Source organism: Balaenoptera acutorostrata, chromosome 4 (assembly GCF_949987535.1).
Source record: "Balaenoptera acutorostrata chromosome 4, mBalAcu1.1, whole genome shotgun sequence".
Taxonomy (NCBI): domain Eukaryota; kingdom Metazoa; phylum Chordata; class Mammalia; order Artiodactyla; family Balaenopteridae; genus Balaenoptera; species Balaenoptera acutorostrata.
The window spans coordinates 9,030,917-9,043,141 of record NC_080067.1 but is presented as its reverse complement, the minus strand read 5'-3'; positions in this window follow the sequence as shown (position 1 = coordinate 9,043,141).

The window sequence follows — 12,225 nt, the reverse complement described above, 5'->3', positions numbered from 1 at the left end:
TTCTGTCTTCGGGGCCAGTGGAGACAGGTTTGCCAAGGAGAGGGCATCTCATGGAGGAGAAATGAAGAGCCTCAAGGGAAAACATTTATCTTAGGAGCCAAGAAGCAAAAATCCAAGGGTCGGATGGGAAGGGAGTCGGGGAGAAGCAGAATGAGGGCTCTTTAGAGTGGTTTGGGGCTGCTGGGATGACCAGTTATCAGATTTGTCCAGGACTTTGGGGTATCCCAGGACACACGGTGTTCAGGACAATCCCTGTCAGACCAGGACAGCTGGTCACCCTGTGACGACACTTCCTCACCTGAGTTCAAGACCTGGGGAGAAGACATGGTGAAAGCAGAAAAACCACTGCTCTAAACCTGTTTCTCAAAATAATTGTTTGCAGACTGGTAACGGCAGCATCACCTGGGAGCTTGTTAGAGATGCAGCTCCTCGGGCCCACCCTAGACCTGCAGGATCACACCTGTCCCAGAACAAGAGCCCCAGGTGATTTGCATGCACATCAGTTTGAGAAAGATGGCCTTAGAAGATCCTGTGAGCCCCATATGGCGTCCCCCAGAAAGAAAATGCAGCACTGATGGAAAGCAGAGGGAATTTCTTGGCTTGATATGGCTTATGTCCAGGTCAGCCAGATTCTAAGCCAAAACCATATCTGGGAAGGGATAGAAGCATTGGAGAAGATGAGATGCTAGGGGTACCCGGAATAGACAGCAGAGAGGGAAAAAGATGGAGAACCCAAAGCAGCCAAGAGGGGCCTCCTGAGCTATTAATAGTGGTAATTGTAGGGAATGTGAGGAAAGCCAGAAATCCAGCAGTTGTGTGGTGAGAGCAAAGCTGAAGAAAACACTCTTTTGTTCCTATCGCTGTGAACCTTTTTGGTAAAAACAGGCTGCAGTGGGCTGGGGAATGACTGATGCTTGGAAATGTGGAAACACAGCCCTATGGGTAAGCTGGTAGAGAAAAATTAAAAATCATCACCCACTAAGAGTAGTTGGCTTTAGCATTTGCGTATCATTCCGATATGCAAAGAAAGTTGAGTTTTCTTCCTTTTTCCTCTACCTGGTCTGATCTTTTTAATGGGCTCCAGCTCTGCATACTAGCAGGGATAATTTGCACTTAATTAATTGTGTTTCATTTTCCTCCAGCTTGAACCTGATTCTTTCACTTAAAACATTGTAACCAGTGGTTCTTAAATGCAGACATGCAGCAGAAACACCTAGAGGGCTTGTTGAAACACAGATTGCTGGGCCCACCCCCAAGGTTTCTGATTTAGTACATTGGCTGGGGACTTAGAACTTGCATTTCTAAGGGGTTCCAGGGTGACGCTGAAGTTGCTGGTCCGAGGAACACACGCTGACAACCTCTCATTCAAACTACTCAGCATTTTATTCCCTTCTAAAGGTGATGATTTCAAAACCATCCCCTTTGAGATGAATGCTTCTCAAATTGATTGATCTTTCCAATGGATCATAGATCCAATACATGGTCTTCCTGTGTAGGACTAGGATGCAGCTTGTGCCACAAGCACCTGGCCATTCCAGTTCAATGCACCTGAACTGGTCTATATCTTGTCCAGCAAGCCCCATCCACTGATCACATGCTAGGATGTCAAGGCAATGTCAATTTATGATACAAATTTCTGAACATGAGCTCACCTGTATTTATCTCACCTCAGATCAGTAATAGTTAGTGGACTGACATGCCCATGGACTGGATTTTGAATAGCATGACTTTATTTTATTTTATTTTTTTATAAATTTATTTTATTTTTGTCTGCATCGGGTCTTTGTTGCTGCACGCGGTCTTTTCTTTAGTTGTGGCGAGCAGGGGCCACTCTTTGTTGCGGAGCACAGGCTCTAGGCATGTGGGCTTCAGTAGTTATGGCACACGGGTTCAGCAGTTGTGGCGCACGGGCTTAGTTGCTCCGCAGCATGTGGGATCTTCCCGGACCAGGGCTTGAACCCATGTCCCCTGCATTGCCAGGCAGATTCTTAACCACTGTGCCACCCGGAAAGCCTGAGTAACATTATTTTCGATGACTCAGTCTATCTCAAATTCTCTTCCTCCCTCATCCTTCTCTTTCCCAAGATAGCATCTGGGTATACGAGGTGGGTCTTTTTGTATCCTTGTGGTGCTCTTGTTTTCTGGAGGCTCTAAATCTCCTCTGTAGAAGGACTGGATTCATTTTCTCCCTGGAATTGATATCACTGAAATGTGACTAGATTCCATTGATCTTTCAGGATGATGTGTGCTGGCCACTTCTGCTGCCATAACCCTGAACATTTCCCCTAGTATCAGAGTTCCACACCTCCCTCCACCCCCAACCCATGGCCTCTTTCCTGACCCTTGACCTCTGCTGGTCCACCAGCAGTCTCACTGGGGAAGTGAGAAACTCCGGAGAACTTTGCTTCCCACACAAAGGCCATGAGGAGACAAGGCTGCTTTCTAAGTCCTGTACACCTTCTGCGGCCGCCTCTGCATCCTTGCTTCTGGTCCGCGTGGGATGTGGTACTGGACCAAATGCCCAGAATCCCCTAGAAGCAATGACATGCTGGAGGGAGCCTGTAAAAATTTTTTTAGGAATTTTGCACTCTAGTTGTTCAACAGAGCCATTATTATAAATCAAATAATATAAACATACCTTTAAACAAATTATATTAACAGCCAAGGTAACTGATACTCAGAATCATCACTTCCTATTTATTTGACTGCATTTTACTATTATCTATGTTTGTTATAGATGCATGGTAGAAATACTATATAACAGTGAACTACAACATAGTTCTTCCGAATTCTGTTCAGTAATGTTATGTTGATAGTTTCAAATTGGTCAAGGCAGGAGCATTTACACCACGGAAATGAGAAAACTTTATAAATCAGGGCTCCACCCTCCCACACCTCTACCCCAGCCGCCCACCCCCAAGGCCAGTTATTAAACATTTACCAGCACATCACTGCCTAGAGCCTAAATCTGGGAAAGTGAGCCATCAACCCAATGGCCTCTGGTCACACTGTACCTATCTAGATGTTACAAAGCTGCCCTTGCCCTGAAGATTTGCCCAAAGAGTTGTGTGTGGAAGAGATCCTGAAAACTAGACCTCTACTATCATCTTATCTACTTGCCCTGCTTCTGTCTCTTTTCTCCCCCTACCATCTCTTGGGACCAGAAAGAGCAAACTTCTGGCTTTTTATTTTCTCCTTGTCTTATCCTCATACATTAAGGATACCATTCATGACCTAACATCACCTTTCTGGTATTCCTCCTCAAAACAAACATTTAGTGTTATCGTGAGAAAACATTAGATAAACTCAGATCGAGGGACATTCTCTTCAAAACTGTAGAGATCATGGAAGACAAGGAAAGACCACGAAATGACCAGAGCTTAGAGGAGACTCATGCACTAGATTCAATGTGATATCATGGATTGGACCCTGGAAAAGAAAGAAAATTAGTAGAAAAACCAGGGAAATCCAAATAAAGTCTGAGTATGGTGCCAATGTCAGTTTCTTAATTTTGATCATTATGGGAAGCTGGGGGAGGGGTACACAAGAACTCTCTGTACCATGTTTGCAGCTCTTCTGTAAATATACAATTATTTCCAAATAAAACCAATGAAGGGAAAACTTCACAGTCTAGGTCATAGGTAGAATAGAGATGGTTTCTATGCTGCGGAAAAAACTTATGATCTGCATTCACCTGCTTTGTGATATGACAAAAGGGGGAAAGACAGGACTAGTAGAAAATCTTCTCTTAACAAAGCTTGGCTTTCAAATCTTTTATCTTTTGCACAATAAAACATTTTATTTTGGATGTTGTAGGCTGAACATTAACTCTTTCCCTTTTTCTTTACAATCTTGCTGTAACAAAAGTAATCCCCATCACCTGAAAGTGGATTTCGTCAGATGAAAAACGTAAAAAGTAGATTGATGTAAATGCCCAGATGATGCTTTTCTGTTCGTCTCTGAGTAGCAAGTGTCAGGGCCCTTTCTGGGGTATCTCTTCTTCCCTTGGCACAGAAAGCATCAGGAAAATGCTTACTGGCCAGAGGCTTAAAGACACATAGGAAATGCACGGTACCTCTGCAAGACCAGAAATAAAACAGACAAGTTAAACAAAGAAGAGACACATGAATCAAAATATGACATTATTACACACACTGAGTTGGAGTGAAAGATGGACCATCCAGACATTCACTGGATATTAGTGAAGCTGTTTTTGAAGTTTAATTCGAAGCCCCAAATAAGAGTCATCGTACCTAGTTACAGCCTTTCACTAGAAAGAAAAAATTCAACATTCTCTATTAAGGAGGAACTAAAACTCAAAAATACTGAGTTGTAAAGTGCCAATTTACACAAATCTCTTCCCTCCTCCAAAAGTTTCTAATGATCATGGTTTCTGGAAAATAATGTATCATGTTTTCAATGCACACTCAATCTACAAAAAAGCCCTTCCAAAACTTTAAGCTGGAAAGACAGGTAATTTTCCAGTATCAGAGAGATAATTCACGCCAGTCACAAGATGTACATTTTTAGAATTTGGAACATTACAAGGAGAGTAAAGCGTTTTGCATGCATATGTGCATACCCCCACATTATTAAAAGCTTCCAAGGTGTGACATGCATTTACAGAGCCACTCCCCTAGCATTTAAACTGTGAGGCGTTTTTCTAGAAGATTCGCTCAGTTGTCCGGTAGGCACTTTGGCAATCTCATACGTGATTTACAAACATTGTGATGTACTTGCCAGAAGTAGACCCGACTTTGCTAATCACTTATCAGTTCTTTTACCCACTATGCCTTTGTTTAAGAAGCAATGTTGCTTGTCTTACCAATATATATTATCCAGTTTGCAGAAAATATAAATTAATATTGCAAACAGCAACAGGAGATCCTGGGTGCAAATTCCTGTGTCCTGGTGGGCACAGTTCTATTTAGAACTAATAGCTCTTTCTTGCACTATTGCCACTGCCAAACAGACTGCTTATGTGATCTTTGGCTTTCTTCACGTCTCCTGGGGGAATCAATAGAATGTTTATATTTTCCTAGACACCAACTTTATCTCTATACTTTAAGAATTCAGTATTAGTTTAAGAATACTTCAAGAATACAGTATTAGTTTAAAGGACTTTTCAATTTAAAGCAAACTTGTAGAGACTTAGTCACCCACGATTGACTGATGTTAGGTGAGTAGAAAAAAAAATGTAGGTTGATTTCATCCTCTGCCTTTCAGATCTTTGAAGGGGAAATAAAGTTTTTGAAAACTGTTCCAATTTTTGAAAGTAACTTAAGCTACATTGCTCTTCTGTTTTTAGCTATAGAAATGGGGAAGTGTATATATCAGCTACTATTTTCTTTAAGGACTTATGTGAATTTTTCTCTTAGCATAAACATTAATAATTGGAAATTATTGAATTGTCATCTTAATGTTGCACATGAAATAAATCTGATATGTGTATTAGCAACAAAGACTTACGTCCCAAACAGGAAAGAATAATTCAGGAAACCAAATTTGAAGTTCAAGCAGAACTGTGACGTTAACAAATTTGTATTTCCCTTTTTCTTGGCCCTGTTGGTCTTTGTGCAGTGTATAAATAACTACAAATAAAGAACTAATGATCACATTTCTACTGGGAAATTTATTTTAAATGTGACAACTATTTCTCAATTGTTTGTGTACATACAACTGCTGGCTGATCCAGATTCTTTTTTATAAGAAAACCTGGTGAATCTGAAATAAAAATGCAACATATTATCTTTCATGTAAATATACTAGTAATACCAAAGAAAACAAGAAAACTTACTTAAAAACGTAATTGTCCTTGACAAGAGATTTACAAATAGGAGCCTAATTAATAAATTTCATTTTTGTTCTTCCTGCTGTTGCCGTGCTCCCTTGAACTTCTTTACTTCAGATGACCTTGTATTTTCTTTGCAACTCACACTCAATAGTGCGTGTTGTTATGCATTTTTTAATAGCAGGAAGCAAACTATTAAAAAATTAATCAAAGTTGCAGGGAAAAGGGCACTCCCATACTAGAAAAAAGAAAATGTAGCTTTATTTCATCATCTTTTTGGAGACTCAAGAAGGGAGCAAGTTTTCTTTAAAAATATGAGGTGATATATTATTTGATAGTTGCCTTAACTACTGCTGATTGAGATAGTAAATTGGCACAACAGGTGGGTAATGGTCTTCAAAACAACAAAAAAAACCCAAAACCTTAAACTGTGTATAGCCATTCACACAGAGAAACTCACTTTTAGAAATTTGTGCTAAGGAAATATGGATGTGTTCACAGTTAAGTGTAAGAATGTTTGTTGCGGCATATATTGGGGGAAAATTGGAAGCGCCTTATGTCAAAGGATAGAGACTAGTTTAATAAATTATAATACATCCAATCTATAAAATTCCATTCACTATCACAAGGGAAATGGTGTAGAAAATATTTAATGATGTGAGAAATAGGAAACATTAAGTGAAAAAAAGTAAGTTACAAAGTAATTTTTGTAAAATGATCACACACTCCATATATATATACACATATGGCATGTTATAAAATGTTAATGGGTCAATTATATCAATAAAGCTAGAAAAAATGTTAATGGTATCTGTTTCTGGGTGTTGGGATTATGAGATTATTTAATTTTGCTTATCTATATTTTCTTAATTTTTTCAACAATAAGTACTATTTTTAATATGAAAAACAATGATTTTATCTTTTAAAAAATCAGTGAATTTTATTAATATGCTTCCATTTGTCCTTTGAAAATTTGATAGCTTTGTATATTAGTAATTCTGTAACAGATACTTGATTTTAAAAATGGAAATAGATCATACAGTTTTTATAAAACAGAACAAGAAAGGGTCATATAAAATACTTGCTTTATTGATAGGTAAGCCATACAAATACTGATGAATTATTTCCTGGTGAAAAATAAGAATTGCCCCAGCTCAGGGTTACATTTTCTTGGAATATCATCAAAGCCATAAGCAATTCACATAGCTATTCTAACTTTGCATCTCAAGGAGTAGTTTTTAACATTCCTGCATAGATAAGATGGCTCCTGGAAACTTCCCAGTGCTCAACTATTTCTTTGATGACTCAACATAGTGGTTGATTTATTAATATGAGTATTAAAATGGCATATTTATTAAATGCTTATTAGGTATTTAGAGATTGTTAACTACTGAACATACCAGAGAGTGTGAGGTCTGGCCTCTGACCTAAAGGAGCTACAGTATTTTGGGGGAACAAGTAATATGAAACAAATGGAAAAAAATTTTTTTAAAAGAATATAATCCAAACACCAATTGACTGGAGAGATAAGAGCCATGGTATTTGTATACAGCAAATGGTAAATGTAGGCTGAAAAGGTGCAACTTGCCCTGCTTTGGAAAGATAAGTGGGATTTGGGTTGGGAGAGGAGGGAAAAACATTTCAGGTAGAGGGATGAAAGACTAAAGTCCATTGGCTGAATTTGTTAGTTGTGGTTATATTTACTGCTGATTCCTCAGAGTTGGGGATTTGGTTCACCCAGGGCAATAAAGCTATCTGTCTGGAAGAGGAAATAGTGAGATAAGGTGACAGGATCAGGTAGGATGCTCTATGAGGGTGTCTTTTCATGGCTTCTCTGACATCCGACTCTGAGTGTACTCTCACTTCTCTGATAAGACCTTCTCTACTCAAGTCCTGAATGCTGGGCTTCCCCAAGTTCCTTCCAGCTTCTTTTCTGACTCTCTTCTCTTCCCCTGGATGAAAGTGAACGGTTCTAAACTATCCACTCCTATGATTTCAAACTTCTATCCAGGTCCTTGGAAAAGTGATTGATTCTAGGACTGGGGCAGGGATGATAAAAGATGAGCCTGGAGAATCTTGTAGTACCCAAGGCTAAGGAAGTTCTAAGGACAGTGGCATGTTGAAAGGCCACAGGCGCCAACCTGAAATTGCTCTCAATGGCCAAAGCCAGAACCATTTCAGTAACAAAATAAAATATTGGATGATGAAACAATGAAATAAATATTCAGAAGTCCATACTGACATAAATAAATGATTGATTAAGTAAATGGTAGAGAAAAGATAACTCATCCTTACAGAAGAATTCCAAATGATAAGTGTAAAAGGAAAGAAGGAAATAGCAAATCATCACTAGACCTCTAGAACATTAGTAAAAATTGTTGTAGGCAGGATCCACCTATGTATGCTAAAATGAGTGGGCAAAAGTTTAAGGAGAAAATGGATATTTGCATAGCCTCAAAATATTGCTCCTCAAATATTTATTATTTACAAAGGGAAAAAGAATAACTATAGAAACTACAAACACAGTAGATACCACCTTAACCAAGTGATCAAGGTTAATATCACCAGTAATAGGATATGGAACCCTGATATGATGCACTGGGAAGGGCCCCCAGCTCTGTGATATCATTCCTATTAGTGCACAACCTTAATCTGATCATGAGAACCCCCAAACAAGTGCAAATGGAGGGACATTTTACAAAATACCTGACTAGTACTCATCAAGAGTATCAAGGTCATGAAACACAATGATAAACTGAGGGAATATCCCAGATTGGAGGTGACGAAGGGGAGACAATATCTAGTACAATGTGGATCCTAGATTGGACCTTGGAACAGAAAAGGAAAATTGGTGGAAAACTGATGAAATCTGAATAAAGTCTGTAATTTAGTTAATGGTACTGTACCAGTGTTAATTTCTTACTTTTGACCATTGTACCATCATTACATAAGACGTTAACATTAGGGGAAGCTGGGTGAAGGGTATATGGCAACTCTGTACTATCTTTGCAGGCCTTCTGTAAATATAACATTATTTCAAAATAAACAATTAAAAAAGAAACAAATAGAACAGGTATATACCGAAGAGAATTCTCAGTCCTCTGTGTCTCCGGAAGGATCTTATTTTCCTTTTTTAGAACCTTTACACTCTTCCTGTCCACAGTTAAAATCTTCATCTTCTTGGTCCTCACATGTTTTTATGTCCTCACCTTAAACACAAAAACCACTGGGTCTTCTGGAGAATTTGTCTGATGAAGGTGCACGGTAAGGCTCCCTTTGCCCTCCAAGTACAGAAATGTTAGACAAAATAGAATTTTTTAAATGTGTGAAATACATAAATAAATGGAAGGGCAATCCACAGTGATGGAGCAGAAAGCAACGATCCGTGGATATATGAGACCCACAGACTTCCATCAGGGGCTGAAGTCGTAATGTCATTCCTGGGACAGGAAATGGACGTTTAGGCTCATGCCAGGTAAGGAGCTGAAGGGACTAGAAAACTCTAACCACCAGCCTTAGGGAGGTGTCAAGGAAACATGTATTATGCTCAGGGCCATGAATGGGAAAACAATTGCTCATAAGATATCAAACTCAAGCCTGTACTCTTTGCGGTTGTGGGGTTTAAATTTATATTACTCACATGGTATAGAAACTAAGAAATTAACATAGAAACTCTTATGGAATGGGTAAAACCCCTATGGGCTTTGCAGCGGTAAATGCAAAACCGCTTTGTAGGGACACATTCATAAAGATCTCTCAGGCAAAAACCCCATTGAATATGCATTTACTATCAGAAATTATACCCTTCTCACAGAAACAAAGCATCATAAGCAACAAACAAGGAAATCCACACCCTAAAACCCAGAGAAAATAAAACAATCTAAACTATTCTATAAAGTAAGTATATTTAATTTGTTTAAAGAGAAAAATGAAGGTATAATACTGCACTCAAGAAGAGGTCATTATGAAACTAAGAAAAGAAGTTAAAAAAATGGAATTCTTAAAATAATAAAGAGCTCAAATATCAATATATTACAATCTCAGTGGAAGTGTTCCACAGTAGATTAGACACTATTGAGAATAAGAACTGGATACTAGAAAATAGATATGAGAAAATTATCCAGAATAAAGATCAAAGAAGTATTGAGAAGAATGATTCCCTCTCTTCCTTAAACTTGTATATCATTGGATCTGAGCCACCCAACTAAATACTTAATTGTGTTCTACACCTTGAGCTGGGAAGCTATGGCTGCTAAACACATCCTGCCCACTGCCTATTTTTGTATGGTCTGCAAACTAGGAATGGTGTTTATATTTTTAAATGGTTGGAAAAAAACAAAAAACCAATAATATTTCGTGATGTGGAAAAATTACATGAAATTCAAAATTTAATGTTCCTTTCATTGTCCAATAAAGTTTTATTAGAACACAACCATGCCCATTTGTTGTCTGTAGCTGCTTTTATGCTGCAAGAGTTTAGTAGTTGAAACAAAAAACACACATCCTGCAATGACTGAAATATTTACTTTCTGGCCCTTTAGAGATGATGTTTGCCAATTCCTGTTCTACACTACTTGCTAACTCTGTCATACTTATGAATCTTTCCTCTCAAATTTGCTTGAAAACTCCTTGAGTTCAGGAATATTGTCATATACTTCTTTTGTCTCCCTGACACCTGGTCCATGTAGAACAGCTATGGATTTTCTTTAGCGAATTTTGGTATGTCAAGTACAGGATTTCAAGAAATGAGTCAGACTTCAGGATGCAGAATAGATAGAAAGAAAGAGGAGTGATAATAACTTACATGTATTAATTTAGGTTTGAAGGCAGATGCTATTCTATTTTGTGATACTTGTGACTTGGGTAAATGCAGTGGTGTGGGATAGGGTGGTGGAAACAGGGACCTGGAATGAGATGCTGCCAGGTGGGTGGCACAGGCCAGGAAGGAGGAGACGGGAGGAGATTCAGTCTGGCAGGCAGAACGTGGGGTCCACAGGGCTTAGCCTCACACAACCCAGAAAGCACTGGATAACGGAGACCAAAAACCACTGAGGAATAAAGGGGGAAGAGGACAGAGCCACAAGGCATCCAGAGGCCTATGGGGTGAGCAGGTAGGGCCCAGCCTGAGATTAAGAAATAGAGACATTAGCCCAACTGGGGCTGGGAGAAAGAGACCAGAGAATCAGACATTCAAACTATAGTGCAGGTTTGAATGGGTCTCATGGTTAAGCTCTTGACTAAACTAGGTATAGAGAGATTTAAATGCCAAGTCCTAGAATATTAAGTTGGATGTTAAATTCTTTCTACCTAAAATCAGATTTGTTTTTAGAGACTAAGGGGGCTAAGGCAACATAAGAATACCACAGACCCCCAAATATGGCAGCACCCACCTTCACACCTGCATGATTGCAAATAAGCTACAGGGGAGTTGCCATGTAAATGTGGCAAGTCATGCTAGGGAAGGCAAGGCCTCGGACACAGAGTCCACCACCAGTGGCAATGGAAGGAAAGAGCTGACTGTGGGAGATATTCGAAACAAAAAATTGATTTGTCACATCCTTCCAAGAGATCAGGAAGAGACTTGATATAAATGACAATACACGGCAAGATGGCGGTCATACACCATCAGCAGATGCCATCAGTGCTCTGCTCACATCCCCTTGACATTCACCTCCACGTGCAGAAGGCTTTTTACTGTGAGCGGCTGCACCTCCCTGCAAAAAACAAAAAGATTTGTCCTGGTTGTAAGCAAGCTCGGTCGTGCACACAGCTGTCAACAGCCCCAGAAACAGCCGTTAGCCAATGATGGCCCATGAAGAGGATAAATGCCCCAGCCTCTTTGCCCCTTGTGTAGAATAACTCTGGGGCATGATGTCCAATACAGCAGCCACTAGCCACATGTGGCTACTGAGCATTCAGAATGTGGCCAGTGTGACAGAGGAACTGAATTTTCAATTTTATTTAATTTTCATTACGTTAAAGTAAAAAATGATAACTCTCCAGTTATTGGAAGACCTTTATATTTGGAAAAACTTGGCTACATAAATCTACTTTCCAACTGTAAATTTTAAAAACTCTAAATACACATCAGGATGAAACTTTAGTGTCCAAATCCAGTAGTCCTATAAGTATAAAATTGATTTCAAAGATGTAGTAAAAAATTTAATATCTCATTAATATTTTTTAAATGTTGAAATGTAATATTTTGGATTTAATAAGTAGAATAAATTATTAAAATTAACTATCGTTTTATTTTTACTTTTTATTTATTTATTTTTTAAAATAAATTTATTTATTCATTCATTTATTTATTTTTGGTTGCGTTGAGTCTTTGTTGCTGAGCGCGGGCTTTCTCTAGTTGCGGCGAGTGGGGGCTACTCTTCATTGCAGTCCGCAGGCTTCTCATTGCGGTGGCTTCTCTTGTTGTGGAGCAC